General features: G+C 46.4%; 1 protein-coding gene and 1 pseudogene across 2 annotated transcripts in view; both read left to right on the top strand.

Moving 5' to 3' along the window:
• SHLD2 (shieldin complex subunit 2) overlaps positions 1-15138 on the top strand; it is a 1133281-nt gene that overhangs the window by 127498 nt on the left and 990645 nt on the right. The window lies entirely within an intron of this gene.
• Positions 252-15138, top strand: part of LOC147711237 (uncharacterized) — a 40435-nt pseudogene continuing 25548 nt past the window's right edge.

Genomic DNA, 15138 nt, shown 5'->3' with positions numbered 1-15138 from the left:
TCCTCGGGCCCTAACAAGACCGCGGGAGTAGCGATCCTAGTGGCACGGACATTCAGAGGGGAGATTCTACATAAGTGTGCAGAACAAAGAGAGAGACTGTTAGTGTACCGCTTTGCCTTGGGAGGCCTATTGTTTACAATCGGGTCCATCTACAGTCCTAACGACGGCCAGGAACGCTTTCTGCACTCAGCCCTCAATGACGTCGCCGACACGCCGGATAGACACATCATACTGGGGGGGGGGATCTCAACATGGTGTTCGACACGGTTACAGATAGGTCAGCACAACGTACTCCCCAAACTGGTGCGTTCTCCGCCAACTGCACAGACCGGTTAGCAGAGCTTGACCCACATGACAGAGAATACTCTTACTACTCCAGTGCACACAAAACCTACGCTAGGCTGGATCATCTCTTGGCCACTAGCCCAGTCTGCGCTCTATCCACCTCAGCGGAGATAGGGGTGCTCTCGCTCTCTGACCATGCCCCAGTCACCACCACCCTAGCCTTACCACCTGCCTCAAACCCCCCCAGGGTCTGGCGACTATGGGACACTGTTCTGCATAGAAAAGATGTGGTAAAACGCATTCAGGACGTTATTCACGACTATCAATTACACAACGCTAATGACGACACGACGCAGGCGACACAGTGGGTGGCCTTGAAGGTGGTGATCCGAGGAGAATTTATAGCCCTCTCCTCGGCAGAGAATAAAGACAGACAATGCAAACGGGACGAACTTACACGGAGGGTACGGGAGTTGGAGCTAATGCACCAACGAACAGGGGCTTCTAGAATATGGAAACAACTCATAGTGACTAGACACCTCCTGACAGCACTAGATATGGATCGGGCCGAATACGCAGCTTTACGGCTACGACATGCCTACTACACGGGAGGGAACAGATGTGGTCGGTTATTGGCAAGCAGGCTCCGAATCTTGCGCCAACAACAGATAGTGAAAGAACTCTCCTGCCCAGATGGGTCTACGGTCACAGAGGACGCAGATATTGCGGAAACATTTCGAAAATTCTACCCGACTCTTAATACCAGTGACTCTCTAGAAAATCAGGCGGCGGCTGAATATCTGGACTCGATCACACTTCCCTCTCTAGCACCCTCCCAGGCGGAACACCTCGACAGGGATATCCGCATTGAGGAGGTGATCTCCGCCATAGCCAAACTTAAGCCGGGGAAGGCCCCAGGGCCGTATGGCTTCACAGCCCTTTTTTACAAGTCATTCTGCACAACACTAGCTCCGATTCTCACCCATCTTTTTAATACCTTCTCGGAACCCGGTGCCATTCCTCATGACCTTCTGCGTGCATCCCTCTCAGTCATCCCAAAACCTGGGAAAGACAGAACCAAGTGTGGATCATATAGGCCCATCTCGCTACTTAACGTAGACCTCAAATTATACACGAGCATCCTAGCGGCGCGACTGGGCCCCCACCTACCAGGACTTATAGACCCGGATCAGGCAGGATTCATACCGGACCGTCAAACAGTAGATCACACCAAGAGGGTTACACACCTCGTAGAAAAGACTTCCAGAATCCCCGGGGAGTATATGATGCTGGCGGTTGACGCCGAGAAGGCGTTCGATCGAGTCCACTGGCCGTACTTGGAGATGGTCCTGAAAAATTGGCATCGGAGACAAATTCTGCACCCTCATCTTTAATTGTCATAAATCCCCTACAGCAGTGGTCCGTGTAAACGGCTATAGCTCACAGAGCTTTGACATCGAGAGAGGCACGAGGCAGGGATGTCTACTGTCGCCTCTACTCTTTGCTTTATATATGGAACCATTTGCTCAGAAGATACGCCAAAACAAAACAGCGACAGGGATAAAGTTCGGTGGTTATACACACACCATTAGCCTCTATGCAGACGACGTCTTACTTACGCTTAACAGCCCACAGACAGCCCTGCCTGCTTGCATGGCAGAAATAGATGCCTTTGCGGCGGTAGCCGGATTCAAAATGAATACTGAGAAATCGATGGCCCTCGACTTATCCTTGAGACCCCCTACCAAGACATATCTACAGACCCTCTTTCCCCTCCAGTGGGCGACAGACACGGCGCCTTATCTGGGGATCCAGCTGACCCTCACACTCCCCACAATGACAGCAGTCAACTATAATACGCTTCAAAGGAAAATACGCGAAGAACTGGGCCGATGGAACAACCTCCCCCTCTCTTGGCTGGGCAGGATAGCAGCGGTCAAAATGACCATTCTACCCCAAATCCTGTACCTCTTCCAAGCACTACCGCTCCAGCCACCCGCAGGATGGATTCGGCAAACACAGACTGGCCTCGCCCGCTTCGTCTGGCATTGTCGGAGGCCGAGAATGAAGAGGTCACTGACCACTTTGGCCCCTGAAGCAGGGGGATTGGGAATACCAGACCTGCACAAGTACTTCCAGACAGCGCAGCTGCATTATCTGGTGGAATGGAGCAAGTGGGAGTCGGGAAAACACTGGCTATTCCAGGATCAAGCCATGGCAGGGCGCCCACTTCAGGAAATCCCCTTCCTCAGCAAAGCCGCCCGACCAGCTAACCTTTACGCTTCATTCATCACACGGGTTCCACTAAAAGTGTGGGATGCCACTAATACCACACATGAACTCACCACCTTTCCCTCGCCGCTTACGCCCCTGGTCGATAACCTGGACTTCACTCCGGGCATAGCCAAGGGAGCTTACGCCCTTTGGCGATCAGCGGGATGTTGTTGCCTCTGTCGCATCTATAGCCCGGAGGGTGTGCTCCCCTTTCTACTTTTCAGACAGGAATACAACCTCCCGAGACGGAACGGATGCGCTATCTCCAGGTCCGCCACTGGGCACTCCAGCCGCAGGTGAGGGAGACGGCAGACAGGCGCCTTCGGCCATATGAGAGATGGCTCCTGTCCCGCACCACAGACACCAAATTAATATCTGATCTCTACAAATTCCTCCAACCGCAATCAGCTCACCTTTTATAACCCGGGCAGGGACCGCTGGGAGCGAGAGCTAGGCAGGACCCTGAGCCACAAAGAATGGGACCAGATCTCCTACAGGGCACGTCACTCAGCATACCACTTACAGAGACGCTAACTAAGGTCACCACATACTGGTACTACACCCCGTAGTATGGATAAAAACTGCTGGAGGGGCCGTGGACACATAGGCACACTACTGCACATCTTGTGGGACTGTTCCCTAGTATAGCCGTACTGGACTCAGGTGATAGACGACATTGACACGCACTTTCACACTGAATTACCTCGCTTTCCTGTATATTATACTAGGGCTCCCTAACCCCCTGACATATCCTCTGCGCTCACGCAGGGGACGCCAGATGGATATCGCCCTAGGCTCTGCAATACAAAATATCCTAATAATTGGCGCACCGCAACGGTTCCCTCCACTACAGGTTGGCTTCATCGGCTGTGGTGTGTATTGGTGTTGGAGAAGATGTCGCTTAATCTTGCCGGGGATATAGATCAATATGAAGAGCTCTGGCAGCCGTTCCGCTTATTATTGGTTACTGAATTCAGAGAACTTACCTGCCCAAGATATCTCCGCTTGTTGAGACTCACTGAACCAGAATGGGTGGCCTCATGAGGTTGGGACAGAGGAAATACATGTCAGGATTTGGCGAGAAAAAACTGGGAGGGACAGATTCGAGCACTGGACGGGGGGGGCGAGGGGAGGGAGGCACAGGGGAGTTTGGGGCGTGGGTTTCCACCTGGTTAGCATTATGTAACGCCCCTTGTTTGTCAATGCTGTCGTGGGTTGGGAAGATATTGGACTACTAGGCTTACGCTATTAAGAATTCGTAGCCCTCCCCACGTTTATGATTGCTGATGGCTATGTAACATTTGCATTGACTAACTTGTTTTCCAGGTGCAGATTTAAAAAAAAAAGATTTAAACCTAAAAAAACTCAACAGGTATAGGTCTTGCACATCTACTTCTAAATGCACAAAACTTTGCCAGACCTTCTAAAAAGCACCCCACACATAATGTGAACTCCGATAACTGCAGTGAGACACATCTGAATTTTCCTACCATCAGTGAAAGCAAGCCTCAGTTAACAGTAACCAAGATCATCAAATCAGTGTCACAAGGGCATGCCACAATTAAATTAATTACAAAGTGACCCTTCTTAAAGAGTGGCGTTATGTCTCCAGCATTACTCCCTTTCTGCCATAGTCCTCCTTTGCAAAGCCTCTTATTGCAGAGTTTAGGAGAGAGTATTGAGATATTTAGGCAAGGGACAGATCAGAAGGTCTCAGAAGAAAAGGGACAACAGTGAAAGAAAGGAAAAGATACCTGCCTGGTGAGGTATGAGAGAAAGGAAGAAAGGATTAAATTAAATGACTGAAAAAATAAACTATTCTACAGAGATCAACAGAAGAAAATAAGGTTGAAAGGAGGAGTAAGAGCGAGAGAAAAACATTGGAGTACGAGGGAAGCAATGAAATAACAATATATTATTTGCTTAGAGGTGTCGAGTGCTGTACTGTACTTTTCTTCAGCGTGCTCAAGTGGATGACAAACAATATAGTCCCATGAGTGGAAAGAAGTGATTAGAATCTGGATCAGTTAAGAATTGTCTCAGATATTCTTTGATCGTGACCCCCTGTAATTTAAAGAGATCAGCTGACGGTGAGTTTAAAGTGCTCAGCTTAAAGAAGTTTTCAGAACTTTTTTGTATACTTTTTATTATACTTTACACATAGTATGTTACAGATAAACCCACCAACATGAAATCCGCTACCCTCTTCATCTAGTAATTTATAAGGTGGGAGGGGGGCATCTAGCAAAGTCTGATTCACCAGAACAGTCAATTCAATTTAATTCAAAAGACCTTTATTCGAATTTCATAAAATTCATAAAAGTACATACGACAAAAACAGTCCCATTCTCTATACAAATCTATTTACAGTAATCGTGATCCTAAAAATTTATTACAGCTCTCATGAATCTAGTTTTTCAGGGGTTTTCCATCATTTTACGTACACAAATTATCAGTCTCAAGAGAGTGGTAGTTCGAAAAGTTAATTCATCTGTATCCAAGGAAAGCAACATTAAATAAGACTCCCCTAAAGAAAGGGGTCTACGTTTTCTAAAATTTGGAGTTAAAAACCAGTTAATGTACTTTAAATAACATTTACAGAAAAATAGAAAGTGCAAATCATTCTGAGTACTTATCCCATCACACGGGCATGGGCTATAATGTGCTGTGTGACAATAGCCCAAAGGAAAGCCCAATAAAAATTTCACAGAGCCTGCTCTTAGGCGGAATAACAGTGATAACAGTGATCTTTCCCAGTTGGTCATGGGGAGAGTAAGATAGGGAGGGAGCGGTTGCCTACACAGATCGTTCCCCTTGTATGTCACAACGGTAGGTTTAAGTGATTCCCTTCCCATTCTTTCAGAGTTATAAAGTGCATATAGTGCTTGTTTGACCTCATTCTTATCTTTGGGCTTGATTTTGGATGGGTCGGAGAAAAGATATCCCCTGCCCACGGCACACAGTGTCTTTAAAACTCCCGCAAGCCAGGGGATAGCCAAGCCCTTTTCACATTTAAGACAATCATTTATAATATCCTGTGTTAGAGTAGCTGAGCTATTCCTCCAGATCCTAAGCCAGAATAAAGCTGGCCTTGTCCTGATAAAATCGCATGTATAGGGGAGGTTTCATTCCTTGTGACAAATAAACTCAGAGGATGAGATTGGGGCGCCCAGTATTTTTCTGCAAAATCGGTTTTCTTCTCGTTGAATGCTGGGACTTATCCCCGAACCCCAAACCTCTGCCCCATATGTTGCTACTGGTGTGCACTGTAACCTAAAACATTTTAAAATAGCTCTAGTGCAGCGATCTTCAATCTGTGTGGCGCGACCCCCAGGGGGGTCGTGGAGTCCTGGGAAGGGGGTCGCAGATTCTGCAGAGTGCAGTTCCTGGCATTGGGCTGAGGGTGCTCACGGCGGAGGCCTAATTCACACCGAGGTGTGAAAAACATCAACGCCTCATTAACAAGTAAAAGGTCTTTTAAAGACCTGTCAAGTACTTGGGTATGACTGTGTGTGTGTGTGTCTGAAGCTGTTACAGCCGGGCTCACATACACGAGCTGGGGGGAGCTGGTGGGGGGGGGGGGGGCTGGTGGAGTGGCTGTAGTGTAGCCCTTTGAGTTCAATGGATGTTGCGCACCTGGAGCTGTGGGTCCTGTGACACGTCCCCCGCCCCCAGCAGGGAGGCACAGAGATGCCCTCCCATGAGTGGGAAAGAAGAATGAAGACAACGCAGAGAGATACTGATCCCCTCTCACCCCCATGAGAGAGGCACAGAAAAGGTGGGTGGATGAATGATGGGTGGATGGATGGATGACAGGCTAAAGGATGGATGGATGTGTGAAAAGGTGGGTGGATGAATGATGAGTGGATGGATGAATGAAAGGGTGGATGGATGAATGAAAGGGTGGATGGATGGAAGGATGAAAGAGTGGCTGGATGAAGGATAGATTGGTGAAGGATAGATGTATGGATGGAAGAATGAAAGGGTGGACGGAAGGATGGATGGATGAAAGGGTGGATGGATGAATGATGGATGGATGTGTAAAAAGATGGGTGGATGAATGAAGGGTGAGTGGATGGATGAAAGGATGGATGAATGATGGATGTATGTATGGAAGGATGAAAGGGTGGATGGATGTATGGATGGGAGGATGAAAGGGTGGATGTATGAAGGATAGATGCATGGATGGGGGGATGAAAGGGTGGATGGATGTATGAATGGATAAAAGGTTGCATGGATGAATGATGGATGGATGTGTGAAAAGGTGGGTGGATGAATGACGGGTGGATGGAAGGAAGGGTGGATGGGTAAAGGATGGGTGAATGGATGGATGATGGATGTATGGATGGATGGATGTGTGAAAAAATGGGTGGATGAATGAAAGGGTGGATGGATGATTGAAAGGGTGGATGGATGAATGATGTATGGATGGAAGGATGAAAGGGTGAATGGATGAAGGATAGATTGGTGAAGGATAGATGTATGGATGGAAGAATGAAAGGGTGGACAGATGAAGGATGGATGAAAGGGTGGATGGATGAATGATGGATTGATGAAGTGTGAAAGGTGGGGGGATGAATGATGGGTAGATGGATGGATGAAAGGGTAGGTGGATGGATGGATGAAAGGGTGGATAGGTGAAGGCTGGATGTATGGATGGGAGGATGAAAGGGTGGGTGGATGAAGGATGGGAAGATGAAAGGGTGGATGGATGTATGAATGGATAAAAGGTTGCATGGATGAATGATGGATGGGTGTGTGAAAAGGTGGGTGGATGAATGATGGGTGGATGGAAGGAAGGGTAGATGGGTAAAGGATGGATGTATGGATGGAAGAATGAAAGGGTGGATGGATGAAGGATGGATGTATGGATGGAAGGATGAAAGGGTGGATGGATGGATGTGTGAAAGTGTGGGTGGATGAATAATGGAGGGATGTGATGAGGTCTAACAGGCGCATTTATGGTTGTCAAAAGTTGATGATGAGGAGTACCAGTTTCTAGAAACTTTTGTCGGAAGGGGGTCCTTACGCCTAAAAAGGTTTTACAAGGGGGTCTCGGCATCAAAAAGTTTGAAGACCTCTGCTCTAGTGGCACCTATTTTCTTTGGCAGTGACAAGCTCAAGACGGAATTGGTGGCTTTCGAGAACTTGCCAGTGGTGTGGGCCAAATGCCCACTCCACGAGCCGTTTGCAGCGAAAACCAACCCCAAATATGGAAATGTATTTACAGAATCTAATTTCTCTGTCCCTTCATGTATGGTATTGAGCTTCCGTTTCCCTGTACCACATGCCATAATAAAAGATTTTTTTAAATTCACACGCAGGTCTAGAGCCTCCATACATTGAACAAAGTTTTAATAAGTTGGCGGAGAGCATTAGGTGTGCGGCCCATAAGGACTGCATCAACTGAGTATAAAAGAACCGGTAATGGTTGCCCCTGGATTATTGGCACATCTGGAGTCACCTGTTTTAAAGATTTAACTAAACCATTGATGTAAATGATAAAAAGCAGGGGTGCTAAAACACACCCCTGTCTGACCCCACTTCCCCGCCCATCCCAATCCTAACCTGTGCCTTGAGGTCAGTATGGAGGTAGGCCAGAAAGTTAACAAGAACCTCATCTAGTCCATAGTCCAAAAGAGTGGACCAGAGTTTGGATCTATTGACTAGATCGAAGGCGGATGAAAGATCCATAAATGCAAGATAAATAGGGGACGATCGAGCGATGTTATACTTGTTGATGACCAACTTCAAATTCAGACATTGCTCCACCGTGCCCACCTTGCTCCTAAATCCCATCTGAGAGGGGTCCAATAATTCACTGTCTTCCGTCCACTCCAACACCTTATAATAAAGGACTCGCCCCAGAATTTTTAGAGTGTTGTCCAAGAGTGAGATCGGTCGGTAGTTGGCCGGATCTGACCTATCGCCCTTTTTAAAGATTGAGACTATCGAACTAGTGGACCAGTTATTGGGCATAGGCCTGAGGGTAAACTGTTAAAAACGTTAAGAAGGATCGGTGCCCACAAATCCGGACTGAACTTAATAACATCTATAGGGAGTCCATCTGGATTTTGTTGCCAAGGCTCTGTCTGACGGCTACTTCTACCTCATGGAGACCAATCTGTAAACTACACAGACGACCGGGGACAAAACTTGTTGTCTCCTCGATTGGTGTGGCATATATTTCGGAGAAGTGGGCCTCCCAGACACTGCTGGTTATGTTACTGCGAATCAGAGTTAATTGTTTGCCCATGTCTCGCATTTTCCTGACGGCCGTCCAGAAGGGGCCACTGCTCTTCTGGCTTGCACTTCCAACCAGTGACTCCCACTGCTCCGTCAGTAATGCAGCCTTCCGTTCGGCGATTACAAGTTTATAGTGTTTCCTAGCCACCTGTACCTCTGCTGTGCATCTGGGTTTAGTTGTTAATGCCCTACACAGTGCCCTGTTTGCTAATGAGCGGGCGGTGTCAAACCACCTTGGATCTTTATCTTTCTTTGGCAGCGGAACTGATAAACAAGTTTTTATAACAAAACATAATTTGCCAAAGTCCGCGATTATCCTAAGGCAATTCCCATAATAGGATTAACAGGAGTTAATCAGGTGGGAATGTTCCTTTTTCACAGTTTCTAATATGGCCCGCTATCAACTCCCCTCCATTTCAATCGCAAGTCATCTCCCGAGGGTGTGATATCTCTTGCACCATTTAAATTAGCATATACAGGGCTTGGCCCTAGATGTAGGGTAACTGTAAGAGGATTATGGTCTCCAAATGATGTTTCCGATACTGTAGATTTTGTTATACAGTCTATTAAGTGGGGGGACATAAAAATAAAATCAATGGTTGAGAGACAATTTCTGCCTCTAAATGTGGGGGCATAATGAACACTAGACATATTACCTGCTTCCAAGGCATTACTAAGAATGTGCTCAGGTAACAAGTTTTCTAGTTCAGTGCCCCTTCATTCTTCTTGATCTAATTGAGTTTTTTCCTTTAACTGATGGTTCTTTATCATTTTAGCATTGAAATCCCCCCCGATGAGAATCACTGTCTCCTCATCTATATCTGAATTTAATTCCAAGTTACGTAAAATGTTAGAGAGCGCCATGAAATTTTTATTGGGGACAGAATTAAAATCATTGTTATTAAAATGTATTAAATAAATCTGAGTGTGTCTCTTGAATTCGAGAACCTGTACATTCGGATTCTCAGTTGGTAAATCTCTAATAGTGCCACCGGCCAATATCTTAATCCCAATGAGTAGTCCACCCACTGCGCGGCCAAAGTCAGGTTTGGGTGCTGCCACACTAAAGCAGTGGTAGCCCTCTATATGTAAGTTTTCTGTGGCCCATGTTTCCTGAAGCATAATAAATCTTTACCATCCAATAACTTTACCCATTGAGGGTCTGACCATCTCGGTTCTAGCCCAGCAACATTCCAGCTAAGGGTTGTCAAGTTAAAATTACTGGTGGGCCTAGTCTTAACACCTTTGTCTATGCTCAGCTTGGCTTTAATCGTTGTTGGGTTTACATCCTCTTGTATAGGTGTGGGGGAGGGGGTGTGGTAATGTACTGTTGTTCCCCTAGCTTTTTGGACTTTCGTGGATACTGAATATTCCCCTTTATCAATTGCCTCCTGAAGTTTGATGTAACTTTTCTTATTACCCAGTCAATCTTGATCTTCCAGGTTTGAGAAGGCTTGTTCAAACCGGTTATAGGTTGGAATATTATATATGTGCCTCAACTCATTCCGGGGCACATTTTGATTAAACCTTACATTAGGTCTCTCTCTTGGATTGTACTGAGGAGGAGTGGGAAAACATGAACTGGGCAATGGGTACATTGGGAATATAGCCTGATGGCACGATGAAGGGTGATTCCTAAAATTGGGATTTATGTCCTGATAACGCAATGAGGAATTATTCCTAAAATTAAAATTTGGATCCATTAAATGCCTATAAAAATAAACTAAGGGGAGCAGAGTTGTGTTAAATTCCCAGGGTGAAGGCAGTGGGGCATTGGCAAGCGTCTTCTGGGCCCATTGGGGGATCTAAAGTGTATGATTATACAGTTCCCCTCGAACTTTTTTCTCAGCGGGCCCACCCCACCCACTCTTTGTGTTAGAATTATCTCATTCGATTCTTCCATTGGAAAATTACAATTTCCACATAGCCAATGGAGGATTCTATTTTTTAGGATTGCGGGGTTTTCCTCTTGGTCCGGCTTCAGTTTAGGGACATTGACTAGGACCGCTACATAGGCCCACATTCTGGGGGTAAACTAATGCGGGCCGGGACCTGTCTCACATTGGTTACCAAAGTTTGGGCCAACTTATCTGCTGGGAGGTTTTCGGCATCCTTATTAACTTGCCCAGCAGGTGACCTTTTACTTATGTCAGTAGATGGGATCGTACCTTCTGAGCTAATTGCCTTTGCCGCATTAGGATCTTGCGACCGTTTGGCAGGGGGTTGAGCACTTACTAGGGTTTTACTCGTGCTTGGTATTGGGGGAGGAGCTTTGTTACGGACATCTGTTTTTGTGTTAACTACATTATTTTTGACCTTAGTTCCACTGGTTGCCCCTAAATTGGTTTTATTTTTTAAATTGGGCCCTGTGCCCAGTTTTGCTACATGTTCATCTATAACTTTCAGCCTCTTTTCAATGGTAGTGATTTGTAGGCTGGTGGGCCCTAATAAAGTAGAAAACAGGGTCTCCATCCTCCCCCAAAATCCTTCATTCCCCAACACCATACTGGCCTCTGAGGTTTGAGTATCTATGTCATTGGGCTGCCCCCCCCCCCCCCTTGTCCCCTCTCTGCCCTGCAGAACCAAGTGCCCGCCGTCATTGCTTAGGGCCACCTTTGCCTCTTTGCTTATTTGTTAATGGCTCAATGACTATATGTTTCAATTTACTCTTAGCCTTTTGCCCCCTAGTTCGTACTGGTGTACTGACGCTCTTTTTCTTACCCGTATTTGACATATCAATGATCGGGCACACTTCTATGTCCTCTTGTTGTACCGAGTCATTTACTGAAAGTGGTAAGGAGTCTTGGCTCATATTTATGTTTGATGTCAGCATGGTTGGAGTTGATGAAAGCCTGCTTCCCGTATAAAGATGTTCTGATGGTGCCGTGTCCTGAATTATATGGTTCTCCTTGGGTCAGCTCTGTGGAGCCCTGCATATGATGCGGCAAGCATAGAGTCAAATGAGTTGTCTTGATGCATAAATGGGGGCATGCTTGGTGGGAGTGAGAGGCGTCTTTCAGTGTTCTCTATGGCCGTTGCCACGACGCCAATAGTCTTCTGTAATATTTTGTCTATGGCCGTTAGGCTTCGCAATGGGGTAGTGGTAGAGGTTATGGCCATTTTCTGCCTGATCTTTGATCCAGACACTGCCGCTGTTCTTTTCCCCATAATGTGTGTTGATCAGGTTCACTCAAGGTAAATATACAGCAAATGACTCCCAGCAGGCTACAGATCAAAAATTACCGCTAGAATGTTGAATACAAAAAACAGTTTTTGTCACTAACCTGATATACTGGCGACTATAAGATGCGTCCATAAAATATATCCTGCCAAGGGGGGTGGCCCAGCCCAGCCACGACCGGCCACAGACGGCCCTCCCTCTGCCCTCCCTCTGCCCGGTCTCAGCCCGGCGAACGCCCGCGCGCGTCCCGCGAGGCGGAGGGTGACGCCTTTTTCAAGCGCCTCCGGGCGCGTTTAGGGGCGTGGCCACGATGAGGTTTCCTGGGTAGTGTAGTGCTCTGTTCCCTCCGCTCTGCGCCTGGTGACCTGCGGCGCCTGCGGCAGGGGGGAACGGCAACAGGGCAAAGTGGCAGCAAACAAGGATCCCGGCAGGGAAAGGCAGCAAAACTGAAGCCCAGGGCGTCCGACGTCAGCAAGGTGAGCTCCGTCTAATTCTAACCCCAGAACCGGAAAATGTGAACGTGAGTTCAGATAAGGTGGCGCTGGGCCTCAGAGATTCCTTAAACACGATATATCATCCACTCGCCAAAGGGACCCTTACAACATCATGTAGGCCTCGCTTATTAAATTGTTAGAATTTCCTCGCAACTTTGGGTGTGTTAATTTTTGCCTTGTCCATAATAATTGTATTTGTGCATGATGTCCAGCTCTAAATTGGGCCCATTTCTGTACTCTCGGTCCCCCAGCTATTTCCATGCCATTTCTATTCCATGCTTGGCTAAAAGCAGGGCTAGGCTAAAAAACTTATTATCCATCTTTCTCTCTTTGGGCTGGTGGAATGCTCCCATCAAGCAATGTTTTGGATCTAGTAGGGCCATTCTGTTTAGAACATGCTCTAACACTGACCACTGTGCCCCAGTAAACCCCTGTTGGACAATTCTACACCATGTGAGGGTAGTCAGCATCAGGTTCTTGACTCCATGGGCAGCTCTTGTCCGCTGAGTTGTAAATTAGGCCTATTCTCATGGCCATTAAATATGTCTTTCTAAGAGAAGGAACTGCTGAAGTTCAAATCATGGGATCCTGGAGACCGTGGAGGGATATTACAGGGGTCCAAGGTCTTTCCCCATTTAATTTAGCAGTATTGTTTACAGACATGTAATCGCTTTTCTAGATTGCACATATCAAATAATGCTTGGAGTGTATGGCTCATTTCAGGGTGTGCAACGATTGAAGGACCCATTGTTTCTGTAATAGACCAGAGCTCCGTAATCCAGCAACCTTCCAGAAGGTACTGCATACATATTCATGACTACAGCAAAGGTTCTTAATTTCCCTGGCCTGTATAGATCACCCATCTGATCTGTGCCGCACTCTGAATATCCAATTTCTTCTTATCATATAACATGCAGAGTGGAATGTTGGGGAAAGAAATCTCACCCGCTGAACTTTGCGCTTATAACTCACCCAGGATTGCACTATTGCAGCCAGAAGGAGTGGCTTCCCCCCCCCCCCCCCATCCTTGTTCATCTGGGCAGTAGGTCATGTAGCAAGCCATCTTGTGTTTTTGCATTTTAACCCCACCACGCCTGAATGGTGGCAATTGTGCCACCCCAGTCATAGCCCAGTGAAGCTGGACCACCATCTGATAGTATGTAAAGTTTAGGGCTCCCAATCCCCCTCTCTGTGGGATTAGCTGCAATTTGGACAATGCAATTCTATGCTTACCTATTCCGCAAATTAAAGAAACCATCCGTTTGTCAAAATCATGATATTAGCGTGAAAGTTTCCTGAACGTCTTATGGTTGGGTTCATATCTCACAATTAGGTTTTGGTTGTCCAGCATTCTGGGGCCATGTATACTGGGATACTAGCCTCTTCGAATGATTTTTGATTAATCACGTTTACAACCTCTGAACAAAGGGGTTGGCGCACAATGTGGTGCCAGTTTCTGCAGGTAGTCTGGACTTGTGCCTCAGTAGGCTGTTGGTATAATATGGAGGGTTTTAAATTGATCTGTGTGTCTCCCTTTAGCCAATGGAGTGCTTTAAGGTCAAGTTTGAAAGATCCAATGGAGTGCTTTAAGGTAGTGTTTGAAAGTTTGGCGTTGAGGAGTGTCCATGGGTTAAATACCCTTGAAAAGGTTAATCAAGGTACTCAAAGGGATGGTGGACAGCGGAATGGTAGTAAATCCGGCTCCATTTCTCCTATTACTAGAATCTGTTTTCTATCCATTTTTGCAAAGGATGCTCTACTTCATATAGAAGAAGATGGAGGGAGAGAACAAGGATGTTTGAAGGGTGTTTGAAATAAGGGCTAGTGAGAGAAACATAGTTACATTGACGAGGAAGAGAAAGGTCTAAAGAGTACAAGAAGCTGAGAAAAAGAAACCATATGAGTGTGTGAAATGGGGGGAATCAAAATTTTCTTATGTATTTTGAAGAAAAACTACAGTTCTATTAAGGACATGAAGGCAATGAGTCTGCTTAACTTTCTTTGCTACTCTTCACTGCAGCCAATGAAAAACAAAAATGTCCATGCATACATAAACATGACATGTCACCACATCACGCCAATAATAAAAAGTATTGTCCATAGCAGTATATAATTATCCTCCATCAACCCCTCGTCCTCTTTCTTTGTGTGTATGATAACCGTACAGTCCACAGTCTTTCCAGACCGCAGTCACATATTATGCTGCTTATTTTTTTAATGCATTTTATTGAGTTTTCACAGTGCAAGTAAATTGCATATTTTACATTTGGTTTCAGCTCCTCTACATTGAACAGGTGTGGCAGGGTATACTCAGACATGAGTCCCTTTCTCACTGCACCATCAGGATTCAAGCAAGCCGGGCCGAAGACGGCTGAAATGCCAGAAACCGGTACCGGTAGCTTGTCTCCTTTCTGGTGAAGAATTGGCTTGGTAGTTTAGTCTGCCCTGTTCCCATGATGCACTGGGCCAGGGACAGACTGATTTGCATATAGCCAGGTTCTGAGCTGGGATGGTGCAGTGAGATAAATAACGGTGATGGATCAAACCCTGATCTTTGGACTGGGTAAGAGTGGTCTGCTTAATTCAGACACTCTGTTCATCACCACCCCCTTTTCTGAATCCTCTACATTGAACAGCATTGAATCTGGATCTCATTGA

Source organism: Lissotriton vulgaris, chromosome 5 (genome assembly GCF_964263255.1).
Source record: "Lissotriton vulgaris chromosome 5, aLisVul1.2, whole genome shotgun sequence".
NCBI classification, from domain to species: Eukaryota; Metazoa; Chordata; class Amphibia; order Caudata; family Salamandridae; genus Lissotriton; species Lissotriton vulgaris.
This window is presented reverse-complemented; position numbering and strand designations above follow the sequence as displayed.